The 26,025-nt window shown below is 45.0% G+C and overlaps 1 long non-coding RNA gene across 2 annotated transcripts in view; it reads right to left on the reverse strand.

Moving 5' to 3' along the window:
• Positions 1-26,015, reverse strand: part of LOC130275679 (uncharacterized) — a 96,325-nt gene extending 70,310 nt beyond the window's left edge. Inside the window, exon 1 of one of the 2 annotated variants that reach the window (XR_008844867.1) lies at positions 25,906-26,014. This is a non-coding gene — a long non-coding RNA (uncharacterized LOC130275679). Of the gene's footprint in view, positions 1-25,905 lie in introns of both variants that reach the window. The other variant, XR_008844866.1, reaches the window with a different exon arrangement.
• Positions 26,016-26,025: the final 10 nt, after the last annotated feature.

A 26,025-nucleotide genomic window follows, 5' to 3' on the forward strand; every position in this document is an offset into this window, starting at 1 on the left:
AAACAAACCGATTAACCCCTTCCCTATATAGGACGTATGCATGTCCCAGCACCCGACATGTTCGCGCACTGGAACGTATGCACGCAGCTCAGGAGATTGGAGGTGTCAATTACAGCCAGGGTCCCACCACAGCTGCTGGGGCCACGATCGTGCTGATCCCCACAGCATTAACCCCATAGATGCTGTGATCAATCCTGATCGTGGCATCTATGGTAATGACAGGGGGAGGGTGCTCCCCTCTTCAGCAATGTTGGCGCCATGATACGACCATGGGTTGCTGTTGGATGCTATGGCAGCAGGAGGTCAGTTGATGACCTCCTGTCTGCCTGCTACGGAAGCCTGTGAGATCCAGCCAAATGTACTGTAGCATAGTATAACCTGTAAAAAGTGAAAAATAAAATAACAAAAGGTTATTCAATAAAATTATGAAGTGTAAAAAAAATTAAATAAATGCCCTTCCCAATAAAAGCCCTGTATTATCATTACAAAAAAAACAAAAATCACATAAATACTAGGTATTGTCATGTCCGTAATGACATGTACTATAAAGCTATAATGTAAATTATCACGCACGGTGAACACCGTAAAAAAAATAAAAAATAAATACGCCAATTTTGGTACAAATAGCAGAATAATAAAGATCAAAAGGTAGCATGTATTGCAAAAATAATACCAATAAAAAGTACAGCTCATCCCGCAAAAAATAAGCCCTCACTCAATAGCATCTGACGAAAAATAAAAAAGTTACGGCTGTTGGAAAATGATAACACAAAAAAGGGGAACAATAGAATTTTGCTCAGGAAAAGTTAAAAGAACATAAAAATCTATATAAAATGGGTATCGCCATAATCGTACTGACCCACAGAATAAATATAACATCACTTTTACCGCACAGTGAACACCATAAAATAATATTTAAGAGGCGCATGCGCGCGACTCACGCAGGAGGACGGTGTTGATGTGAGCTCCGTGCTGACTGTGGCCTACTAGCCTTTCTAAGCGCCGGAAAACGGCTCCTCAGACCCGGAGACCCCACTAAAGCCTCGGGGAATATGCCCCGGTCACAGCAGAAGAAAAAGCATCACCTGACTCAGCGTTTATCGCAGTCTATTCCCGACTTATTCCGGACCAGCTCGCGTTCCAAGATGGCGGCGTCCCGCTCGAGCTCGCCTGTGGAGCACTCAGAGGAGGAGACTCCGGACCCGGGGGACCTTACACCTGCCTCCATGTTTAAGAATATACAGCGCATGTTCCGCACCGAACTTACCAAGGCCGTGACTGACCTCTCCTCTCAGTTGCAGGAATTGGGGCAGAGAGTTGCGGATACGGAGGCACGGGTGGATGACTTGACGGAGGCGGTGGAAGCCGACAAGAAGGAGCTGGAGGATCACTCATCGCAGCTTCAGGCCCTCGAGCTGAAACTCGAGGACTTAGAAAACAGGTCGCGCCGCGCCAACTTGCGCATAAGAGGGTTGCCGGAGGAGGTGACGGACCTGACTAAGACCATCACTTCTCTGTTCTTCGAGCTGGTCCCGCATCTGGAACCGGAGATGCTGCGGTTCGATAGGATTCACAGAGCGCTCTCACGCCCCAAAAATCCGGATCTCCCCCGAGACGTCATCTTGAAACTACATTACCCGGAGGTAAGAGATATGATTTTACAGGCTGCCAGGAATGTCACTGCCCTGCCGGGAGTTCCTGCTACGGTTCATATCTATTCTGATTTGGCCCCCTCCACCCTGGCAAGACGTCGGGACTTTAGGCCTGTCACCCTAGCACTCCAGAAGGAGGGAATCCATTATAGATGGGGATTCCCCTTCTCGCTATCCTTTCAGATAAAGGGGCACTCTCACACTGTCCGCACATACTCAGAGGCACAAGAGGTACTCACCCGGGCACGCATACCCCTTGTTGATCAACCCCCTCTCCCGCAGCGCCCGAGCAGGGCTTCCCGTGCCTGGACACCAGTTGGCAAGGATGGCCGTGCATCTAAACAACAGAAAGGCACTCGGCCGTCCATATGACTTGAGTGACTAGATGACCATCTGCGTGCCTATTTCGTACCCTGGAATGGTACCTCCTTGCTTGTGGACTGCATTTAAAAGTATATCTGTTAAGGACTGCCGTGAAGGGACACTACCTCCTACTTGCTTAGGACTATGTTCTACTCGGGACAGTCTCCGATTTCGTTTGGTTATGGCCAGGCCGCATGTCGGACCAGTGTGCCTCATCCCTCCATGGGGGGTTTAGGAGCCTTACTAGACAGTCACTGGTGGCTGCCTGGTGGTCCTAGGATCTGGACTTCTGTTTGTTTTGTTTTATATATGTGTATCTGTTTGTCTGTTTTTTGTTTTCCTTTTAGGTACGCACCTGCATGGCTTACTGGACGTGGGGTGTAAGCGGGGTAATAAACAGCCAGACTCCCTTTTAGATGTTGGTTACAATACTATACCATTGTTATGTTTCACAAGCGTAACTATCTTCTGCCTTGTCCATGGCTAAGGTTATATCTCATAATGTCCGGGGATTTAACTCACCACTTAACCCCTTAAGGACGCAGGACGTAAATGTACGTCCTGGTGAGGTGGTACTTAACGCACCAGGACGTACATTTACGTCCTAAGCATAACCGCGGGCATCGGAGCGATGCCCGTGTCATGCGCGGCTGATCCCGGCTGCTGATCGCAGCCAGGGACCCGCCGGCAATGGCCGACGCCCGCGATCTCGCGGGCGTCCGCCATTAACCCCTCAGGTGCCGGGATCAATACAGATCCCGGCATCTGCGGCAGTTCGTGATTTAAATGAACGATCGGATCGCCCGCAGCGCTGCTGCGGGGATCCGATCTTTCATAACGCCGCACGGAGGTCCCCTCTCCTTCCTCCGTGCGGCTCCCGGCGTCTCCTGCTCTGGTCTGTGATTGAGCAGACCAGAGCAGGAGATGACCGATAATACTGATCTGTTCTATGTCCTATACATAGAACAGATCAGTATTAGCAATCATGGTATTGCTATGAATAGTCCCCTATGGGGACTATTCAAGTGTAAAAAAAAATGTTAAAAAATGTAAAAGTAAAACTAAAAAAAAAGTGAAAAATCCCCTCCCCCAATAAAAAAGTAAAACGTCCGTTTTTTCCTATTTTACCCCCAAAAAGCGTAAAAAACATTTTTTATAGACATATTTGGTATCGTCGCGTGCGTAAATGTCCGAACTATTAAAATAAAATGTTAATGATCCCGTACGGTGAACGGCGTGAACGAAAAAAAATAAAAAAAAGTCCAAAATTCCTACTTTTTTAATACATTTTATTTAAAAAAAAATTATAAAAAATGTATTAAAAGTTTTTTATATGCAAATGTGGTATCAAAAAAAAGTACAGATCATGGCGCAAAAAATGAGCCCCCATACCGCCACTTATACGGAAAAATAAAAAAGTTATAGGTCATCAAAATAAAGGGATTATAAACGTACTAATTTGGTTAAAAAGTTTGTGATTTTTTTTAAGCGCAACAATAATATAAAAGTATATAATAATGGGTATCATTTTAATCGTATTGACCCTCAGAATAAAGAACACATGTCATTTTTACCATAAATTGTACGGCGTGAAAACAAAACCTTCCAAAATTAGCAAAATTGCGTTTTTTGTTTTAATTTCCCCACAAAAATAGTGTTTTTTGGTTGCGCCATACATTTTATGATATAATGAGTGATGTCATTACAAAGGACAACTGGTCGCGCAAAAAACAAGCCCTCATACTAGTCTGTGGATGAAAATATAAAAGAGTTATGATTTTTAGAAGGCGAGGAGGAAAAAATGAAAACGTAAAAATTTAATTGTCTGAACCCTTAAGGCCAAAATGGGCTGAGTCCTTAAGGGGTTAAACGTAAGAAAGCTTTTTTAGATTATACTAAATTGCAACCTGACCTGATTTATATACAGGAAACGCACTTCACTCAGTCGTCCAGTCCTTCATTTTTTCATAAGTCATACCGTAGATTCTACATCTCCTCGTTCACGTCTAAGTGTAGGGGAGTCATGATTTTGATGCGTGACTCTTTTCCATTTATAGTGGATCAGGTACGGACGGATCCCGAGGGGAGATTTTTGCTGATATTGGGAACGTTATATGACAAAAAATTATGCTTATTTAATGTGTATGCACCCACCGATACCCCTATGCAATTTTTCTTGGATGCTTGTAGAATGCTTGAAAAGGTAGAATACGAACAATTGGTATGGGCTGGTGATTTTAACATGGTATATGATGGGAGGTTAGACAGATCCAATATGGCTCCTCTCCGCAGGCCGGCCAGCCAGCAACGTTTATTACGCCAATCCTTTGTTAATCTTAGTCTAACTGATGCTTGGCGTGAACATAATGGAACTACTAGGGGATATTCGTATTATTCTCCGGCTCAAAGTCATTATACCAGAATAGACTGGATATTGTTGAATGTGATGCTATTGCCGAGCTTATTATTCACTAAACATGTACCGTCTGTCTGGTCTGATCACGACATGGTGTATGCTATGATTGACTTTCTATCACCATTTCGCTGTCCATTCAGATGGCGTCTGAACGAAGCTCTACTCACCATGCCCCGAGTGAGAGATCAGCTAGAGGCTGACCTCACCCTTTACTTTAGCCAGAATTCTACCCCAGATGCCTTACCAGCTTGGGTATGGATGGCTCATAAGCCTTACATCCGAGGTCGTATTATTTCTATTGCTACTGGTCTTAAAAGAGATCGTACGCATCTGAGGGCAGCATTGGAGGCTAAACTAAATAGGCTGACCTATGCTCATCAACAGGACCCCTCTCAGTCCTTATACACTTCACTAAAAGAGACCAGGACGAGACTGGACGCACTAAAGTCAGTTTCTGTTGAGAAAGCAATTAGGTGGACTAAGGCCACTTACTACAAATATGCTAATAAGCCTGATCGCCTGTTAGCCATGATGTTGAAGAAAACTGTATCGTTTAATCGAGTTCACTGCCTACAGTTGCGTCCTGGTCTCAAAACCTCTCATCCTGACAAGATCTACGCTGCATTTCATCAATTCTACTCTAGTTTGTACGCTGCTCCCTCGGGCTCATCTGCTGACTCCTCTTCCCTGAACTCTTTCCTATCTTCTGTGAACTTACCTTCTTTGACTCCTGAAGCCAGAGAGACTCTAAATTCACCATTCACACTAGAGGAGGTGCAGGATGCCATAGCACGATTAAAATTAGGAAAGTCCCCGGGGCCGGACGGCCTTACTGCTGCATATTACAAGAAATTTGTAACAATCCTTGCCCCGCACTTACTAACCTTCTTTAATGCACTGCGCTCTGAGACTTCTCTACCTCCCGAATTCTTAGACGCTATGATCACAGTTATACCTAAACCCAATCGTGACCACCTTAATGTCTCCAATTATCGTCCAATATCGTTGTTGAACGTAGACACGAAATTACTCACTTCTATACTGGTCCAACGTCTTAATCCCTATTTGTCTGGCCTGATTCACCAAGACCAGGTTGGATTTATACCGGGTCGCCAGGCCCCAGATAATATTAGGAAAGTTGTAGACCAAATTCACTGGGCAAGGGAGAACTCGATTCCTATGGCGCTGTTAGCCCTTGACATAGAGAAAGCTTTCGACAGTGTGACGTGGCCTTACTTGTTCGCCGTGCTGTCGAAATTCGGTTTCTCTGGCCCATTTATATTGATACTCAAATATCTCTATTCCCACCCGACAGCTTACCTGAAACTGCCCTCGACTTCACCTCAATCAATCACAGTTGGGAGAGGCACCCGGCAGGGTTGTCCCCTGTCGCCTGCTCTTTTTGCCCTAGCGGTGGAACCTTTGGCGCAGGCGATACGGGACAATCCTGATATTGGAGGGATGACGATTGGGTCCTCGGTGTATAAGTTGAATTTGTTTGCTGATGACCTGTTGTTGACATTGACGAATCCTTTAATATCTATGCCTAATCTCTTTAAGATTCTGGAAGGATTTGCCATTTCCTCTGGCCTTAAAGTGAATGTGACCAAATCGGAAATTCTATACTGTGGTATTCCATTAGAGGTCCAACATTCGATTCATCAATCCTTTCACTTTACAGTGGCCACCTCGGGTCTTTCCTATTTGGGAGTGAAATTGTCCACATCTATACACACCCTCTATAAATTGAATTATATCCCGATTTATAAATTAATTAGATCCGATTTAGCAAGATGGAATTTCCCGTATATCTCATGGATTGGTAGAATTAACGTAATTAAAATGATGGCCCTGCCCAAATTGTTATACCTGTTTCGCTCCCTGCCCATTCCAGTGAATAGAAAAGATTTAGACGCCATGCAGCGAGACATGTTTGATTACATCTGGAACGATAAGAGGCATAGAATATCCCGGACGGTGATGCACTATAATAAAAAGAGGGGAGGCCTGTCTGTTCCCAATCTATTGAAATACTATTATGCGGCACGCATAGCACAATTGACACAGGTGGCTGCGGGGGGAGGGGCTCCTAGGTGGACGAGGTGGGAGGATCGGCTTCTGTCACCCTATTCCTATATGGCTTTGATGTGGACGACTGGCCCTATAGGGACTAAGGTTCCGAGTTCTGCATTAGTTGCGCTGTACTCACTCTCTCTCTGGCGTCGGGTTCGCTTTAAATTCTCCTTACAATCTCCTTCTTCCCCTCTGCTCCCTTTCCTCTCTAACCCCTCTTTTCTTCCTGGCCTACATCGCTCCTCTTTTCAGTGGTGGATTGATAACAAACTGGTGAGATTACATGACCTTCGTGATGGCCGTAATTTACACACCATCCCCTCCCTTCAGTCCTCTAAAGGTTTACCTGATCGGGAGACATTCAGGGCTCTTCAAATACTCTCCTTTCTTCATACATTGACAGACAAGGTCCCTTATACTTCTCCCACCTTTCTAGAGGCATTCCTTCTATATAGACCTACATCATCTGGACTCCTCTCATTACTATATGCTCACCTCAACAGCCCGCCTCACGAGGGGAAATTAAAATTTATGGAGAAGTGGGAGGGGGATCTGCATATAACTTTGACATCAAACCAATGGTCGGACTGCTGCACCACACTTAGTAAAGGCAGTTGGCAGGTTTCCATTGCAGAGACGGCTTTGAAGGTCCTACACCGTACTTACATGGTTCCCACGAGACTCCACGCTGTCTTTCTGGAGTGCTCACCACTGTGTTTTAGAGGCTGTAACCAGAGGGGTACGATGTTTCATGTGTGGTGGGGATGCCCCACGGTGGTGGGCCTCTGGACGAGAGTGTTGGATCTTATCGTATCCCTGATCCCAGGTACTGTACCTCGAACTCCAGAGTTCTGTCTGTTGGGACATAAGCCTTCTAGAATGCAATTTCGTACTTTCCGCTTTACCCAATTTATTATGATGGCGGCTAGGATTTATAAAGCCTCCCAATGGAAGCAATCTAGTCTGGATTTTTCTAGAGTGATTGATCAAATTAATGTGTTAATGCTTAATGAGAAATTGATGGCTATCAGGGAGGACGGGGTGGAGGCATTCGAATTGTTGTGGAAACCCTGGCTTGATTCTAACCACTGTCCAGTCCGTCACTGTCTCACCACTTACTGATCTGAGGGGGGGGGAGTGGGGGGGCTTGGGGGGGTGAGATGGCCTTATGCTATAGGAGTCTGGCTGTGTATATGTATGTTCATTTAAATATGCAGAAATGTTTTACTTGAGCTCTGCCTTGTATTGCTCATACATAACAGTTCAATATTACCCTATGTCATTATTATCTACCTTATGCTGTAAAAGTACCTATGGATTTATTTTTGTCATTCCCTTCCCTTTTTCCTTTTTTTCTTTCTTTGTTGTTTTCCTTTATTATTATTATTGTTTTGAGTTAAGGCTGTTGTGGCCTTTGTTACTGGTTATACTAAACTGATATATTTGTACTTTGACCTCGAGCAACAATAAAGCTTCATGGTTTGATTATTAAAATAATATTTAAAAAACATTTTTTTTCCAGTTTTTCACAATATTTTGGAGTTTTACACAAAAAATGTAGCATGTGTCAGCAAGTACATTATGTCATGAAAAAACTATCTCAGAATCGCTTTGCTCAGAAAAAGCGTTCTAAAGTTATTACAATTTAAAGAGACGCATGTCAAATAAAAAAATTAAAAAGCCTGGTCATTAAAGGGGCACTCCGCTGCTCAGCATTTGACACAAACTGTTCCGAACGCCGGAGCGGGTTGCGGGAGCTCGTGATGCCATAGTCCCCTCAATGTAAGTCTATGGGAGGGGGCGTGACAGCTGTCACGCCCCCTCCTACAGACTTGCATTGAGGTGGCGGGGCGTAACGTCATGTGGGGGGTGGGGCTATTACGTCACAAGCTTCCGGCGCCAGAACAGTTTGTTCCAAACGCTGAGCAGCGGAGTACCCCTTTAAGGTATAAAATGGGTCTGTCCTTAAGGGGTTAAAAACTGATGCAAATGGATGCCACTTAAATGGCATCCCAGTGCATCAGTTTGTTAGTATGGTCCGTTTAGCTGCAATGACGGGAGAATAGCGGGACGGGAGAGAATGGCCATGTGAACCTAGCCTAAGCTGGCCGAGTGTTTGGTGTTCACAGCAGTTCTCATGAGTACAGGATGGCTGTATAATATTGTTAATTATGCACCGATTTGTTGGGAGGTAGTGTAAAGATGGCCTTACACATATGATAGTTATGGTCAGGGCCTTTCAGTGCGTATGGAACGTACGCCTACCTAACCTAACATACCATGATATAACTTTAACACTACTTCCTATCCTGTAACAAGAATACCAGACATAACCTACCTTACCTAATCTGCGGCAGAGGTGTGCCCGGGCCGCCGTCAGGGTACACCTTAAGGGGGCATACCCTGAATGAGGCTGAAGGAAGACCTGAAAAAAGAGGGAGGGCTGATGGGTGGGACAGCGTGACGTCCAACGTGCCCCTGAGCCTGCATGTACTGGTATTTATACCACCCAGGCCCCTCCCATAAACCCAGGTTGCCATTCAACCTTTAACTTATGGTCAGGGACTTTCAGTGCGTATGGAACGTACGCCTACCGTGTTTCCCCGAAAATAAACCCTACCTGGGTAATCTGCTGGCGGACCGCGGTCCAGATCCGGACCACGGCCGCCAGTAATGCCCGCAGACCCCACAGTAATGCCCGCAGACTCCATAGCCCCCCCCCCCCCCCCCTGGCCGCCACAGTAATGCCCTCAGACCCGACACCACGCCCGGCCACCACAGTGCGGTAATGCCCGCAGATTCCAGATGCCATGTTCCCAACCCCCTCAGCGAGTATCCAATGGTACTGCGGACATCCCTATAATGACACCTACTTCTCCAGAAGCCATAGCTACCATCTAGACACCACGTGCATATTCGCCACCTGAACTTGCTGAATGGACTGACCAAACATCTCCCTATCCTACTGTACCTCATGACCCACTCTTAGTAAACCTAGTATGCAGTTTCCAGAATTATGGGCCAAACCTGACAAACTGTATGGAACCCTAGAAAGAAACCCAAGTGTCATGAGACACAGAACATTACAGACGTATACTGCCAATACAACGAACTATTCCCTAAATCAACGACCATAACTATGGGAGAAAACAACTTACTGAACCATGTTACCATGTGTGAATATGTCACCTGTAAATGATCAATTTAATGCCAGTATGGCAGTCATATCCTGCAAACGTGTCAGAACATACGATTATGCAGTGCATCCCACCTGAGAACGTGACAGGCATGACGGGTATACAGCTGCCTATGTGTAGTGACGTTATTGCTCAGAAGACGTGTCAGCAACAATAACCAAGTAGTATATCCCACCTGAGAACGTGTCAGGCATGTCAGGTATATACTCCTCTATGTGTCCTGCTGCTATTGCTCGGGAAAACGTGTCCGAAACAATAGCCCAAATGATGTATTCCCCTGCAGACGTGGCAGGCAGTCTTAGAATATCCATAACCTGTATACGTAACATAATCCAACATGGTTGATGATGCGCCTATTTGCATGATGCGTATGACCATCACGTGTAAGATTTGTGCACTGTGATTAACTTGAAAATAAGCACTATGCCTAGCACATAGTGTCAAACCCGCAACAATGACGTAAGCGTGTGACTACAGTATGCAAAGTAAGATAGCTTGAAGTAAAACCTATAACGGTGGTATAGTAACGTAACCTGACCTATTCATAATCGTAGAATCAGTACTAAGGTAACCTGCTTAAAATAACGTACGTGTACGGAGACATTTACTGGGTACCCGAAACAAATGGCCAGATAAGCATTGCGTCATGCAAGTAGTAACGTATACGTAGAATGCTCGAACTTACGTAGCGCATGTGCCCTAGTCAATACTATGACAATAAGCGAAATGACGTAGGTATACGTACCCATATTATTGCGACAGGATTCAGTTCACCCGTAAATTATTACTTTAATACCGGTATGGAAGTCATATCCTGCAAACGTGTCAGAACATACGACTATGAAGTGCATCCCACCTGAGAACGTGACAGGCATAACAGGTATACAGCTGCCTATGTGTAGTGATATGTTATTGCTCTGAAAACGTGTCGGCAACAATAACCAAGTAGTATATCCCACCTGAGAACGAGTCAGGCATATCAGGTATATACTCCTCTATGTGTCCTGCTGCTATTGCTCAGGAAAAACGTGTCCGAAACAATAGCCCAAACGATGTGTTCCCCTGTAGACGTGGCAGGCAGGCTGAGAATATCCACGACCTGTAAACGTGACATGATCCAAAATGGTTGATAATGCGACTCAGTGACACATGTTACCATAGACACCTATGCTTACCACAGTGTGAAAACATGATCCAGTTATACTATAGCCCGATAAGCTTGTAATACCATATGGAAGCCTACGGGTGTGTGTGTAAGCTATATGGAATTTGATCGCATTATCATGTGGAACACCACGTGTTATGCCATATAGACACATAAGCGTATAATGACGTGTGGAAACCTAAGCGTATACCACGTGTGGAACATAAGCGTGTTGTACCATATGGTGAACAATAGTATGACATACCACATGGAAATATGAATGAAATATTGTAAGGAAACATCAACGTTTTAACCCATTTGGAAACCTAAGTGTCACACCATCATGAACATAATCGTGTTATCCTGTATGGAGACTGAGCGTGTAAACTGAATGGAACATACAAGTATGTATACTGTATGATAATTGCCAGCATACCCACCGAATAGTAAAACACCAGCGTGCACCCCGTATGTCAACCACAGGCGGGCACACCGTACAGAAAATACAGGCATGCCCGCTGTACAGTAGACACCAGCGCGCGCACCCACAACAACCACCGGCATGCACACTGCATGGTAACCACCAGCGTGCATACAGTATGGAAAATGCGATCGTGTACACTGTACGGAAATGCCATCGTGTATACCGTACAGAAAATGCAATGATGCACACCATACGGAAAATGCAATCATGCATACCGTACGGAAAATGCAGTCTTATACCGCACGGAGAATACAATCATGCCTACCGTACAGCAGACACAATCGTGTATACTGTGTGGAAAATGCAATCGTGTATACTGTACAGACAATACCATCGTGCATACCACACAGAAAAAACGATCGTGTATACTGTACGAAAATACGATGGTGTGTACCGTATGCAACACCGGCGTAAATATTGTATGAAAAATGCGTGTATATCGCAAGAAACCCAAGCGTGTAATTTATGGAAAATGCAAGCGTGCCTACCATGCGGGAAATACCAGAGTGTAAACTATATGAAAAAATTACAAGCGCGTATACTGTGAGAATATACAGTCGCATATTTTGTATGCAAATACAATCACATATTCTATATAAAACACAAGCGTGTATACTGTATGCAAATACAAGCATATGTACTGTATGCAAAATAAACGTGCATTCTACCTGGATGATACAAGCGTCTACACCTGTAGGAAAACACAGCGTATATACTGTATGAAAATTCAAGCGTGTACACTGTATGAAAATCCAAGCGTGTTTTTGAAAAAACAAGCGTGTCAAACTGCATGAAAATACAAGCGTGTGACACTGCATGAAAAAACAAGCGTGTCCTACTGTATGAAAATACAAGTGTGTCAAACTGTATGAAAATACGAGCGTGTCCTACTGTATGAAAATACAAGCGTGTTCTATTGTATGAAAATACAAGCGTGTTCTATTGTACGAAAATACAAGCGTGTTCTATTGTACGAAAATACAAGCATGTTCTATTGTATGAAAATACAAGCGTGTTCTATTGTATGAAAATACAAGCATGTTACACTGTGAGGACAATACGAGCGTGTATACTGTATGGACAATACAAGCGTGTATACTGTATGGAAAATACAAACGCATTCTACTGTGTGGAGATGGAAGCTTGTAATGCTGTATGAATATACAAGCGTGTTCTACTGTATGAAAATACAAGTGTTCTACAGAATGGAACATACCAGCGTGTGATACTGTGTGGTAAATACTGGCGTGTATACTGCATGGTAAATACCAGCGTGATTATTGTATAATAAAAGCCAGCATGTATGCTGTATGGTAAATGCAAACGTGCATACTGTATGGTAAACACCAGTATGCATACCACATGGTGAAACCAGCGCGTATACTGCATAGGAACACCAGCGTATACACTGTATGGTAAGAACCAGCGTGCATACTGTATGACGGATACAAGCGTGTATATTATAAATGAGCACCGACGTGCATACCGTACGGCAAACACAAGCGTGCACAACGCACGGCAAACACAAGCGCGCACACCGCACAGCAAACACGAGCGCGCACATTGTACCGTAAATACAAGCGTGCACACCGCCCAGAAAACACAAGCGCGCACACTGCACAGTAAATACAAGCGTGTACACCGTATGGTAAATACAAACGTGTATACTGTATGGTAAATAGAAACGTGTATACTGTATGGAAAATGCAAGTGTGTATAGTATATGGTAAATGCAAGTGTGTATACTGTCTGGTAAATGCAAGTGTGTATACTTTATGGTAAATGCAAGTGTGTACCGTATGGAAAATACAAGTATATACTTAACGAAAATATATGCGTGTATGCTGTATGGTAACATGCAGTCACTGCACGGTATGAAAGCTATGAGTGACTGCACAGCGTGAACGCTATGAGAGACCGGACGGCATGAACGCTGGATGACCGCCAGGCATGAAAGCCAAGTGACTGTACGCAATGAAACTTCTATGAGCGACTGTGCGTTATAAATGTTATTGTGACTGTACGGCACAACGTTGTGAGCGGCTGCATGGCATAGCCGCTACGTGAACAGTTAGCCACCACAAAACGTGGTCCGTGGTGACCCTGAGTCCGGCAGAGAAACCTGGGGTGTGAGAACTGGAGGAGGGAAATTGTACTGGAGACTCCTCCCTTGGCATACCCGCAGCCCGGAGCCGAGCCATAAGATGATATAGGGCTGCCGGCACTCCCCCGTCTGTTGGGAGGCCGGTGTGTTAACCCGGTTGTTTACAAGTTTTAGCTCCGCCCCCTCACACACCACGTGGCCCAGCGGTGCCGCCCCCGGCAACCGGGGAGGACGCCGATCCCGCCGCCCTGGAGCCACGGGGAGCGAGGGGGAGGAGAGCCCGGCGCAAGAACCAGGCCGGGCACCGTAACGGTCGTGGGCTCCGCCCCCCCCCGCACCACGCGGCCGGGCAACCGAGAACGAGGCAGGAGCCACGGGGAGCGAGGAGGAGGAGACCCGGCGCAGAAACCCAGGTGAGGGACCGGCCGGGCAGCGAGACGGCAGTGGGCCCCGCCCCCCCCCCCCCGCACACTCCGGAGAGCAGGGAGGGAAGCTGATCTCGCCGCTCAGGCCACGGGGAGCGAGAGGGGCGGGGATTCGGGCCCACCTGGCAGAGACCGGCCTGGCAGAATCTCCTCTGCCGCTCCGGCAGCCCATTTGCCGCCGAGGCCCCCCCCCGTCCTAGCAGAGTTAACACGGCAACGGGGGGGCCATCGCAGGGAGAGCGGAGGAGAGTCCGGGACGGGGGAACCGGGGACAGAGTGCTCCGAACCTCTGCTCGAGCCCCGGGGAGTGGGCAGACCCCCAGGGGACCTGGTGCGAGGGTGGGAACACAATTACAGGACTGGAGGTGCTGAAACCGGGTGCCGAGGCTGAACGAGGATGCCCTCTGTGCTCCGGCTTACCTCCGGAGAGAGGGCTGCAGCGGACGTCGCCACCCCGGCCGCTTACCATTACCCTGAAGACCGGAACTCCTGTGCATCAGCTGACTCGCGTGTCAGCTGATCCCCAGTCACGTGACGAAACCCGCGGCGTCGAGCGTGACGTACAGCGTGACGTCCAATGTGCCCCTGAGCCTGCACGTACTGGTATTTATACCACCCAGGCCCCTCCCATAAACCCAGATTGTCATTCAACCTTTAACTTATCAGCCGGACACTCTTTTACCCTACAGATATCTTTCCAGATTCCTCCATACACGTGCACACCTGTCTTCTGAATGGAGAGAGGAGGAAGAAAATTGCTGTCCGACACTAAGCACGAAGCGGCGGCTGACACGCTGTCTGACACGCCCCCTCAATACAACTCTATGGCAGAGCCCAAGCGCTGCCTTTGGCAATCTCCGGCTCTGCCATAGCGATGTATTAAAGGGGGCTTCGTGCGGTGGTCGACACCCGCTATCTGGCCAGCGAGCCGGGGCCACGTACAGGAGATCGCGGGGGGCCCCAGCGGTCTGGCCCCCCGTGATCTGAAACTTAGCCCCTTAGCCCCTATCTTTAGCACTTTAGTTTTTCAGCACTGGACTACTCCTTTAGTGTATCTTCACACTATGTAATTCCTGCGGAATTCTGTGAGCGGAATTACGTGAATGGAATTACGCTCTGAGTACATAAACATCAGTGTGAATGGGTTTCCACGAGGCCCGTTCACACTGCGGAATTTCCACGCAAAGAAAGAACATGTTCATTCTTTGTGCAGAAGTCCGCGAACACTGCATAACCGTCAATGGTGACAACGCAGTGCCGCTCGGTCCTACTGCCGAAGTATTTCGGCGGCGGCCGCAAGAATGGAATCTCCGCTCGCTTAAATTTGCGAGTGGAGATTCCGTTCACAATCCGTAGTGTGAACATACCCTTAAACTAAAAACTATTTTGTTCTGACCAGTGGTTAAGATTTCCATGGGTTGGAACAAAATGCACAACATTTCACACCATCGTAACGCACTGCATTCATTTAACTGGTCCTCCTTGTATGACCTACCTTCATCAGCACCTAAAATCCTGCTATTTTATTATTCTCTGTGTATCCTTTGGTTGCGGACATGTCCCATACTGTTCTGGTCAGCAAGCGGAGCAGTGGAGGAACATCTGCTATCCTAATATTTTTAGCAGTATAGTGTTCACACTGCACAATCTGATCAAGGGAGCACATTACCTGCATAAACCAGTCTGTACAATCTGTTTAATCTGTTTTCTTTTCCCAGTGAGCATTCTGGTTTTTAAAAAGAACAAAAACAACAAAAAAGGAATACCTGTCATAGTATGGATACACTTTATCTATAGCTTCAAACGGGGGACAAACAACAGTCTCCTTGCATGGAGCGGGGTCTCTCTATGCACAAAGAGAACTGGGCGCCGTGCGGGAAATTGCAGGGGTGTCCAAGCATTCGGCCCCCCCGCGATGAGACACTTATCCCGTATCGTTTGGATAGGAGATAAATTGTCCTGCACCACAGTACTCCTTTAAAGGGGTACTCCGCTGCTCAGCGTTTGGAACAAACTGTTCCGAACGCTGGAGCCGGTGCCAAGAGCTTGTGAAGTCATAGCCCCGCCCCCTTGTGATGTCACCCCCGCCCCCTCAATGCAAGTCAATGGGAGGGGGCGTAACGGCCGTCATGCCCCCTCCCATAGACTTGCATTGAGGGGACGGGGCATGACGAGGGGGCGTGGCTATGACATCACAAGCTCCCGGCTCCAGCGTCTGGAACTGTTTGTTCCATACGCTGAGCAGCTGAGTACCCCTTTAAAGGCCAGTTTTTACTTTTTATTTAATTTTATTTATTTGTGTATAAAAAAACAAATAAAGAACTTAAAGGGGTACTCCGCACCTAGACATCTTATCCCGTATCCAAAGGATACGGGATAAGATGTCAGATTGCCGGGGTCCCACTTCTGGGGACCCCCGGGATCTCGGCTGCGGCACCCCGCTATCATTACTGCACAGAGCAGACTTGCCCCTTGCGTAATGACCAGCGACACAGGGGCCGGAGCATCGTTACGTCATGGCTCCGCCCCCTCGTGACGTAACAGCCCGACCCCAATACAAGTCTATGGGAGGGGACGTGGCGGCCATCACGCCCCCTCCCAGAGACTTGCATTAAGGGGCGTGCCGTGATGTCACGAGGGGCGGAGCCATGATGTAACGATGCTCCGGCCCCTGTATTGCACCCCATTACACACGGAGCGAGTCTGCTCTGTGCAGTAATGATAGCGGGGTGCCACAGCGGAGATCCTGAGGGTCCCCAGCAGCGGGACCCCGGCAATCTGACATTTTATCCCCTATCCTTTGGATAGGGGATAAGATGTCTAGGGGCGGAGTACCCCTTTAAGGAAGTATGGACAAAAACATGTAACTACTAGTCATCCTTATAAAATGTAAAAGACTTTCAGTTAATGTAAAACGACTGCAGAAAGGTTCTGCCTCTCTACATAACAAACATAACTTTAAAGAAAAAGACAATGCAAAGCTGTAATAGATAACCTTTCCGTGAAGACAAAGAGTACAAAGACTGAGAACTACAAAGGGCAGATAAAGGTGCAGCACCCATAAATTGCTTAAGGATTAACCTTAAAGCTTCACTGCTATGTAAAAAAAAAAACTTTCAACTTTTGACACCCCCAATGATACAGCTGGGTAAAGTGTACTTCACTATAGACTATAATGGAGCCGCCTCCTGCAATGATCACCAAGCCGGGAAGTGAATGGCTCTTCAACAGGTATTCAACCATCAACTCCTATCTAATGGTCAACTTAAAGGGGTACTCTGGTGGAAAGTGTTTTTTTTTTCTTTAAATCAACTGGTGCCAGAAAGTTGAACAGATTTGTAAATTACTTTATAACTGTTACTATTAAAAAATCTTAATCATTCCAGTACTTATTAGCTGCGGAATACTAGAGAAGAAATTATTTTCTTTTTGGAACATAGTGCTCTCTGCTGACATCACGAGCACAGTGCTCTCTGCTGACATCTCTGTCCATTTTATTAACTGTCGAGAGCAGCATATATTTTCTATGGGGATTTTCTTCTACTCTGGACAGTTCTTAAAATGGACAGAGGTGTCTGCAGAGAGCACTGTGCTCGTGATATCAGCAGAGAGCTCTGTGTTTTAAAAAGAAAATAATTTCCTCTGTAGTATTCAGCAGCTAATAAGTACTGGAAAGATTAAGATTTTTTAATAGAATTAATTTACAAATCTGTTTAACTTTCTGGCACCAGTTGATAAAAATAAAAAAAATAAGTTTTCCACCGGAGTACCCCTTTAAGAAGCAGTGAGTACAGTGATCCCTCAACATACGATGGTAATTCGTTCCAAATGAACCATCATTAGTTGAAACCATCATATGTTGAGGGATACGTGTAATGTAAAGTATAGGATGTTATATTCACCTGTCCCCGCCGCTCCGGACCGTCACTGCTGCCCTGGATGTCGCCCTCCATCGCTGTCGCCCCGTGTCTGCTGCCAAGGATCTTCGCTCTTCATCGCCGCCATCACGTCGCTGCGCACGCCACTCCTATTGGATGACGGGACGGCGTGCGCAGCGACATGATGACGACGAAGGAGAGCGACGGCGATGCAGCGGAGCCTGAAGAGGACGGTCCGAAGTGTCGGGAACAGGTGAGTGATCATCATCCGACCACACGGGGCACCTTAAACGGCTATTCGGCGGCAGCTGAAGCGGTCTGCGTTACCGGATAACCGTTTATGCGCCTCTGAGACGCCATCGTATGTTAAAATTATCGTATGTCAGGGCCATCGTAGGTCGGGGGATCACTGTATTGTCTAAAATCTGTGCGTATTGTCTAAAAGTCTACACGCTGGCCAAATGTTTATGTGTTCTGCATGAAGAGAGGAGGGGTAAACCAATGCCAGACTTCTCTGGCAGCAGCTTATCTCTTTGAGAACAAAAGAACTGGATAGTGAAATTAACATTCATCCTTTTGTCCTTGACCCTCTGGTGTGGGAGCAACAGGAGGCCTCCGTACACATTAGACAATCGGTCTGCCCTATGGGGTTTAGCCAACTTTTCCCTAATGTGTATGGAGACAATATAGTTTAGCTGTTATCAGAAACATTGATATCTATGTCTTCTACCTCCCCCATGACTCCATTGTGCATGTTTATTACTATAGGAAGAAGAGATAAGGTGAAGTAAAGTGTTGTGTATCTGCCAAGGGAAACAAAGGACTGATAAGTGATAACATTGTGCCTTATTAATAAATAGGTTTTCTTCACTACAAAAGCAAGTGTCCAGACAGCCAGGAGACTCAAACCTTCTGCAAGAAATTACTAGTATTACCGGCTGCGGCCTGAAGAGGGCAACAAAGCTTTCCTGCAAAGTGTAAAAAAGTCCAGGCGCAATGAGGAAACAGGGGCTACGACTTCCATTTTTCTGTTTCATTACATTTAATTTTGTAATATACAAAAGCGAAGTAGACCACACTATTGTACAGTGGTCCCTCAACATATGATGGTAATCCGTTCCAAATGGACCATCGTTTGTTGAAACCATCGCATGTTGAGGGATCCGTGCAATATAAAGTATAGGTCAGTGGTCTACAACCTTGCGGACCTCCAGATGTTGCAAAACTACAACACCCAGCATGCCCGGCTGGGTGTTGTAGTTTTGCAACATCTGGAGGTCCGCAGGTTGAAGACTACTGGTATTGGAGGTTATACTCACCTGTCCCCGCCGCTCCGGACCAGTCACCGCTCGTCACCGCTGTCCTGGATGTCGCCTTCCATCGCTGTCGCCGCGTCCCCGAGGTGTCCCCGACGCTCCGGCAAGGCCTCTGCTTCCCCGGCATCCTCGCTCTCCGTCGCCGCCATCATGTCGCTACGCACGCCGCTCCTATTGGATGACGGGACAGCGTGCGCAGCGACGTGATCACGACGATGGAGAGCGCCGAAGATGCAGGGGATCCCGAAGAGGACGCGCCGGAGCCCCGAGGACAGGTAAGTGATCAGCAGCGGACCACACGGGGCACCGTAAATGGCTATCCGGTGGCAGCTGAAGAAGTCTGCGCTGCCGGATAGCCGTTTATGCGATGGCCCCGACATACAAAAGCATCGTATGTTGATGCTGCCTTCAACATGCGATGACCTCTGAGAGGCCAACGCATGTTGAAATGATCGTATGTCGGGGCCATCGTAGGTCGGAGGGTCACTGTATACAGAACACTTTGAATGCATTTTCTTTTAATAATGTGAGTCAATGGAAAGCATTTACTGCTGTATGGCATACAGTAGAGTCTGTTTTTACGCGTTTTTATACGTTTTTAAATGCAAACACAAATGCAATGGGAACCCGCCTGACAAGTTCTTCATTGTGGTTGCGTCTGCTGTTGAAACCTATTTTGTTCCTTTTTTTGTTACTTCATGCATTATGCAAATGTATGAAACTCGCGTGCCATTTCTGCTTCCTGCTCATAGTTTCGACATGGACATGTCATATGTAGGATATGTGACTTTTTAAAAAACAGAACAGATTTTTGCGCAACTTTACTCCACTACCGTGGTGGTTTAGATAAATACGTGTCAGGGAACAGGGCGGCCAACCTGTATTATGAGTTTTTCTGGACAACTTATTATAAAAAAAAAATCCCAAACAGCATACAGTGATCCCTCAACTTACAATGGCCTCAACATACAATAGTTTCAACATACAATGGTCTATTCTGGGCCATTGTAACTTGAAACCAGACTCAATATACAATGCTACGGACAGTCCAGATCTGCAAAACACATCAATAGCTGGAAGAACTGACCAATCAGAATGGGCATTCACAGGTTAAACCCCTGTATTACTGAAGTGTATGCACTGACTGGTGTCTGGTAGAACCCCCTACAGTACAAGGAGGTATTACATGTTCTGTACTCTTTACCTGTATCAGGGTTACCTGCTCCTTTGGACACCAGGTAGGGGCGGCTCCATTTTACTTTTTTTAGGACATTTCGTGTACTGTACAGGACCCTGAAGAAGCTCTTGTCCTCTACATAGACCAGTGTTTCCCAACGAGGGTGCCTCCAGCTGTTGCAAAACTACAACTCCCAGCATGCCCGGACAGCCAAAGAAATCAGAAATCAATTGAAGTCAATGGTTAAAAAAAAAAAATTCCCGCGATTTTTGAGCGGAAATAAAATTCTTTTTTCCGTCTGTAAATTTTTCAACGTGAATGACTCTTCATTAACTCCGTGTGAACGCACTCTTAAAGTAGCAGATATGTCCCAAACTAGGTCACTAGGTGACTCAATTCGGGCCAATGGAATGAATGGCATCTGCTGCCCTATGTTACAGGATACATCAACTATCCAAACAGAGAAGGAAGGTCCAGCGCTTGCTCAGATGCAAAAAGTGTCTTTTATTTAACTAAACAGGACATGGCAGATGCACAAATGTGACGCGCTTTGGTCTCGTGAGTATGACGCAGCACGCGACCGAAACGCGTCACATTTGTGCATCTGTCATGTCCTGTTTAGTTAAATAAAAGACACTTTTTGCATCTGAGCAAGCGCTGGACCTTCCTTCTCTGTTTGGATGCTTGCTGTGGGATTATGGTCCATCCCGGTCCATGTCGCTAAAAGGGCTGCAGGGGTGAGCTGATTACTGATCTATACATCAACATCGTGTTTTTGGCGCGATGCCAACAGATACATCTGACAGGGAGTAGGGTTGCCACCTGCCCGTATTTTTATATTAAAAATATACAATGGCTGCTATTTATCCAAACAATCCTCCAATATTGCACCATAACCTATATCAGTTTTTCCCAACCAAAGCCCCTCCAGCTGTTGCAAAACTACAACTCCCAGCAGTATATTGAATAAGTGAATATAAGTGAATAAAGATCATTTAACCCCTTCCCTAATAAAAGTTTGAATCACCCCCCCCCCCTTTTCCCATTTACAAAAACAACCCAGTGTAAATAAAAATAACAATAAACATGTGGTATCACGGGTGCTGAAACGTCCGAATTACAAAATTATATCATTAATTAAACCGCACGGTCAATGACGTACGCGGAAAAAAATTCCAAAGTCCAAAACAGTGCTTTTTTGGTCACTTTTTATATCATTAAAAAATGAATAAAAAGTCAATAAGTCCTATCAATGCAAAAATTGTACCGCTAAAAACTTCAGATCACATCGCAAAAAATGAGCCCTCATACCGCCCCATACACGGAAAAATAGAAAAGTTATAGGGGTCAGAAGATGACAATTTTGTACGCATACATTTTCCTGCATGTAGTTATGATTTTTTCCAGAAGTGCGACAAAATCAAACCTATATAAGTAGGCGATCATTTTAATCGTATGAACCTACAGAATAAAGATAAGGTGTCATTTTTACCAAAAAATTTACTACGTAGAAACGGAAGCCCCCAAAAGTTACAAAATGGTGTATTTTTTTTCTATTTTGTCTCACAATTATTTTTTTCCCATTTTGCTGTACATTTTTGGGTAAAATGACTAATGTCACTGCAAAGTAGAATTGGTGGTGCAAAAAATAAGCCATAATATGGATTTTTAGGTACAAAATTGAAAGGAGATGAAAATGCAAAAACGGAAAAAACCCGGGTCCTTAAGGGGTTAAAGGCGTACTGAGTATAGGATAAAGATACATGGAGGAGGGCATGGTAACCACCGTTTTATGCGGGGGTCAACAGTCTCTTTGCACGGAGAGGAGATCACTTCATGCACGAGGAGAGATGGACACTGTGCAGGAGATTCCCCCCCTCAATTTAGGGGATAAGTTGTCCTACACCACAATACTTCTTTAACCCCTTAAGGACTCAGCCCATTTTGGCCTTAAGGACTCAGACAATTTAATTTTTACGTTTTCATTTTTTCCTCCTCGCCTTCTAAAAATCATAACTCTTTTATATTTTCATCCACAGACTAGTATGAGGGCTTGTTTTTTGCGCGACCAGTTGTCCTTTGTAATGACATCACTCATTATATCATAAAATGTATGGCGCAACCAAAAAACACTATTTTTGTGGGGAAATTAAAACGAAAAACGCAATTTTGCTAATTTTGGAAGGTTTTGTTTTCACGCCGTACAATTTATGGAAAAAATTACATGTGTTCTTTATTCTTAGGGTCAATACGATTAAAATGATACCCATTATTATATACTTTTATATTATTGTTGCGCTTAAAAAAAATCACAAACTTTTTAACCAAATTAGTACGTTTATAATCCCTTTATTTTGATGACCTCTAACTTTTTTATTTTTCCGTATAAGCGGCGGTATGGGGGCTCATTTTTTGCGCCATGATCTGTACTTTTTTTTGATACCACATTTGCATATAAAAAACTTTTAATACACTTTTTATAATTTTTTTTTTTATAAAATGTATTAAAAAAGTAGGAATTTTGGACTTTTTTTATTTTTTTTCGTTCACGCCGTTCACCGTACGGGATCATTAACATTTTATTTTAATAGTTCGGACATTTACGCACGCGGCGATACCAAATATGTCTATAAAAAATGTTTTTTACGCTTTTTGGGGGTAAAATAGGAAAAAACTGACGTTTTACTTTTTTATTGGGGGAGGGGATTTTTCACTTTTTTTTTACTTTTACTTTTACATTTTTTTACATTTTTTTTTACACTTGAATAGTCCCCATAGGGGACTATTCATAGCAATACCATGATTGCTAATACTGATCTGTTCTATGTATAGGACATAGAACAGATCAGTGTTTTCGGTCATCTTCTGCTCTGGTCTGCTCGATCACAGACCAGAGCAGGAGACGCCGGGAGCCGCACGGAGGAAGGTGAGGGGACCTCCGTGCGGCGTTATGAATGATCGGATCCCCGCAGCAGCGCTGCAGGCGATCCGATCGTTCATTTAAATCGCGAACCGCCGCAGATGCCGGGATCTGTATTGATCCCGGCACCTGAGGGGTTAATGGCGGACGCCCGCGAGATCGCGGGCGTCGGCCATTGCCGGCGGGTCCCTGGCTGCGATCAGCAGCCGGGATCAGCCGCGCATGACACGGGCATCGCTCCGATGCCCGCGGTTATGCTTAGGACGTAAATGTACGTCCTGGTGCGTTAAGTACCACCTCACCAGGACGTACATTTACGTCCTGCGTCCTTAAGGGGTTAAAGGGGTATTCCAGGAAAAAAAATTTTTATATATCAACTGGCTCCAGAAAGTTACACAGATTTGTAAATTACTTCTATTACAAAATCTTAATCCTTCCAGGTACTTATCAGCTGCTAAGGCTGAGTTGTTCTTTTCTGTCTGACAACAGTGCTCTCTGATGACACCTCTGTCTGTTTCGGGAACTGCATAGAGGAGAAGTGGTTTCCTATGGGGATTTGCTTCTACTCTGGACAGTTCCTGAGACAGGTGTCATCAGAGAGCACTTAGACAGAAAAGAACAACTCCACTTCAGCAGCTCATAAGTACTTTTTAATAGAAGTAATTTACAAATCTGTTTAACTTTCTGGAGCCAGTTGATATATAAAACAAAGTTTTTTCCTGGATAACCCCTTTAACGCAGCCCAGCCTTATGAAGCTGTCTAAAACAAAAATTATCTCTGTTGCCCATAGCAACCTATCACAACTCAACTTACACTTCATATTTTGCTTGTGACCATGAAAGCTGCGCTGTGATTGGTTGCTATGGGCAGCCGGTAGTTTTTGTTAGCTTAACCCCTTAACGACGCAGGACGTATATTTACGTGAGGTATTAACCCTTTAGAAGCGGCGGTCAAAGCTGACTGCCGCTTCTTAAGTGAAAGTGAAAGTGACCCGGCTGCTCAGTCGGGCTGTTCGGGACCGCCACGGTGAAATCGCGGCGTCCCGAACAGCTGATCGGACACCGGGAGGGCTCTTACCTGCCTCCTCGGTGTCCGATCGACGAATGACTGCTCCGTGCCTGAGATCCAGGCAGGAGCAGTCAAGCGCCGATAATGCTGATCACAGGCTTGTTAATACACGCCTGTGATCAGGATGAGAGATCAGTGTGTGCAGTGTTATAGGTCCCTATGGGACCTATAACACTGCAAAAAAAAAAAGTTAAAAAAAAAGTGTTAATAAAGGTCATTTAACCCCTTCCCTAATAAAAGTTTGAATCACCCCCCTTTTCCCATAAAAAAATAAAACAGTGTAAAAAAAAAAAAAATAAACATATGTGGTATCGCCGCGTGCGTAAATGTCCAAACTATAAAAATATATCATAAATTTAAACGCACGGTCAATGGCGTACGCGCAAAAAAATTCCAAAGTCCAAAAAAGTGTATTTTGGTCTTTTTATACCATTAAAAAAATGAATAAAAAGTGATCAAAAAGTCCGATCGAAACAAAAATCATACCGATAAAAACTTCAGATCACGGCGCAAAAAATGAGTCCTCATACCGCCCCGTACGTGGAAAAATAAAAAAGTTATAGGGGTCAGAAGATTAAATTTTTAAACGTATACATTTTCCTGCATGTAGATATGATTTTTTCCAGAAGTATGACAAAATCAAACCTATATAAGTAGGGTATCATTTTAACCGTATGGACCTACAGAATAATGATAAGGTGTAATTTTTACAGAAATAGGCACTGCGTAGAAACGGAAGCCCCCAAAAGTTACAAAATGGCGTTTTTTTTTTTTCGATTTTGTCGCACAATGATTTTTTTTCCGTTTCGCCGTGCATTTTTGGGTAAAATGACTAATGTCACTGCAAAGTAGAATTGGCGACGCAAAAAAATAAGCCATAATATGGATTTTTAGGTGGAAAATTGAAAGGGTTATGATTTTGAAAAGGTAAGGAGGAAAAAACAAAAGTGCAAAAATGGAAAAACCCTGAGTTAAAGGGGTACTCCAGTGGAAAACAGTTTTTTTTTTTTTTTTTTAAATCAACTGGTGCCAGAAAGTTAAACATATTTGTAAATTACTTCTATTAAAAAATCTTAATCCTTCCAGTACGTATTAGCTACTGAATACTACAGAGGAAATTCTTTTCTTTTTGGAACTCAGAGCTCTCTGCTGACATCACGAGCACAGTGCTCTCTGTTGACATCTCTGTCCATTTTAGGAACTGTCCAGAGCAGCATATGTTTGCTATGGGGATTTTCTGATACTCTGGACAGTTCTTAAAATGGACAGAGACGTCAGCAGAGAGCACTGTGGTCATGATGTACGCAGAGAGCTCTGTGTTCCAAAAAAAATTGCTCTGTAGAATTCAGCAGCTAATAAGTACTGGAAGGATTAAGATTTTTTTAATAGAAGTCATTTACAAATCTCTTTAACTTTCTGGCACCAGTTGATTAAAAAAAATAAAATAAAATTCCCCCAGAGTACCCCTTTAAAAAAAATAAAATAAAACTGCCCTTATATGGTGCCCAAAGCAACCAATCACAGTGCAAGTTTTGACTTTTCACAAGCACTGTCGGAAATGAAAGCTGCGCTGTGATTGGTTGCTTTGGGAACCATAATTATCTTATAGATAATGTCATAAACTGTTCCTTTTATTTCAGTACAGATGCGTCTTCTCGTATGTGGAGATGACAATAACCTTTCTGACCTGTTATAACAGTCAGGAAGCTCGGAGGTCACAGCTATCCCATCATGCACCGCGCCACTGCCGCTCTTTACCCGCCCGCGCTGTCTACGAGCAGCGTGTACTCTATGGTTCAGCTAACCG

Source organism: Hyla sarda, chromosome 6 (genome assembly GCF_029499605.1).
Source record: "Hyla sarda isolate aHylSar1 chromosome 6, aHylSar1.hap1, whole genome shotgun sequence".
NCBI lineage: Eukaryota > Metazoa > Chordata > Amphibia > Anura > Hylidae > Hyla > Hyla sarda.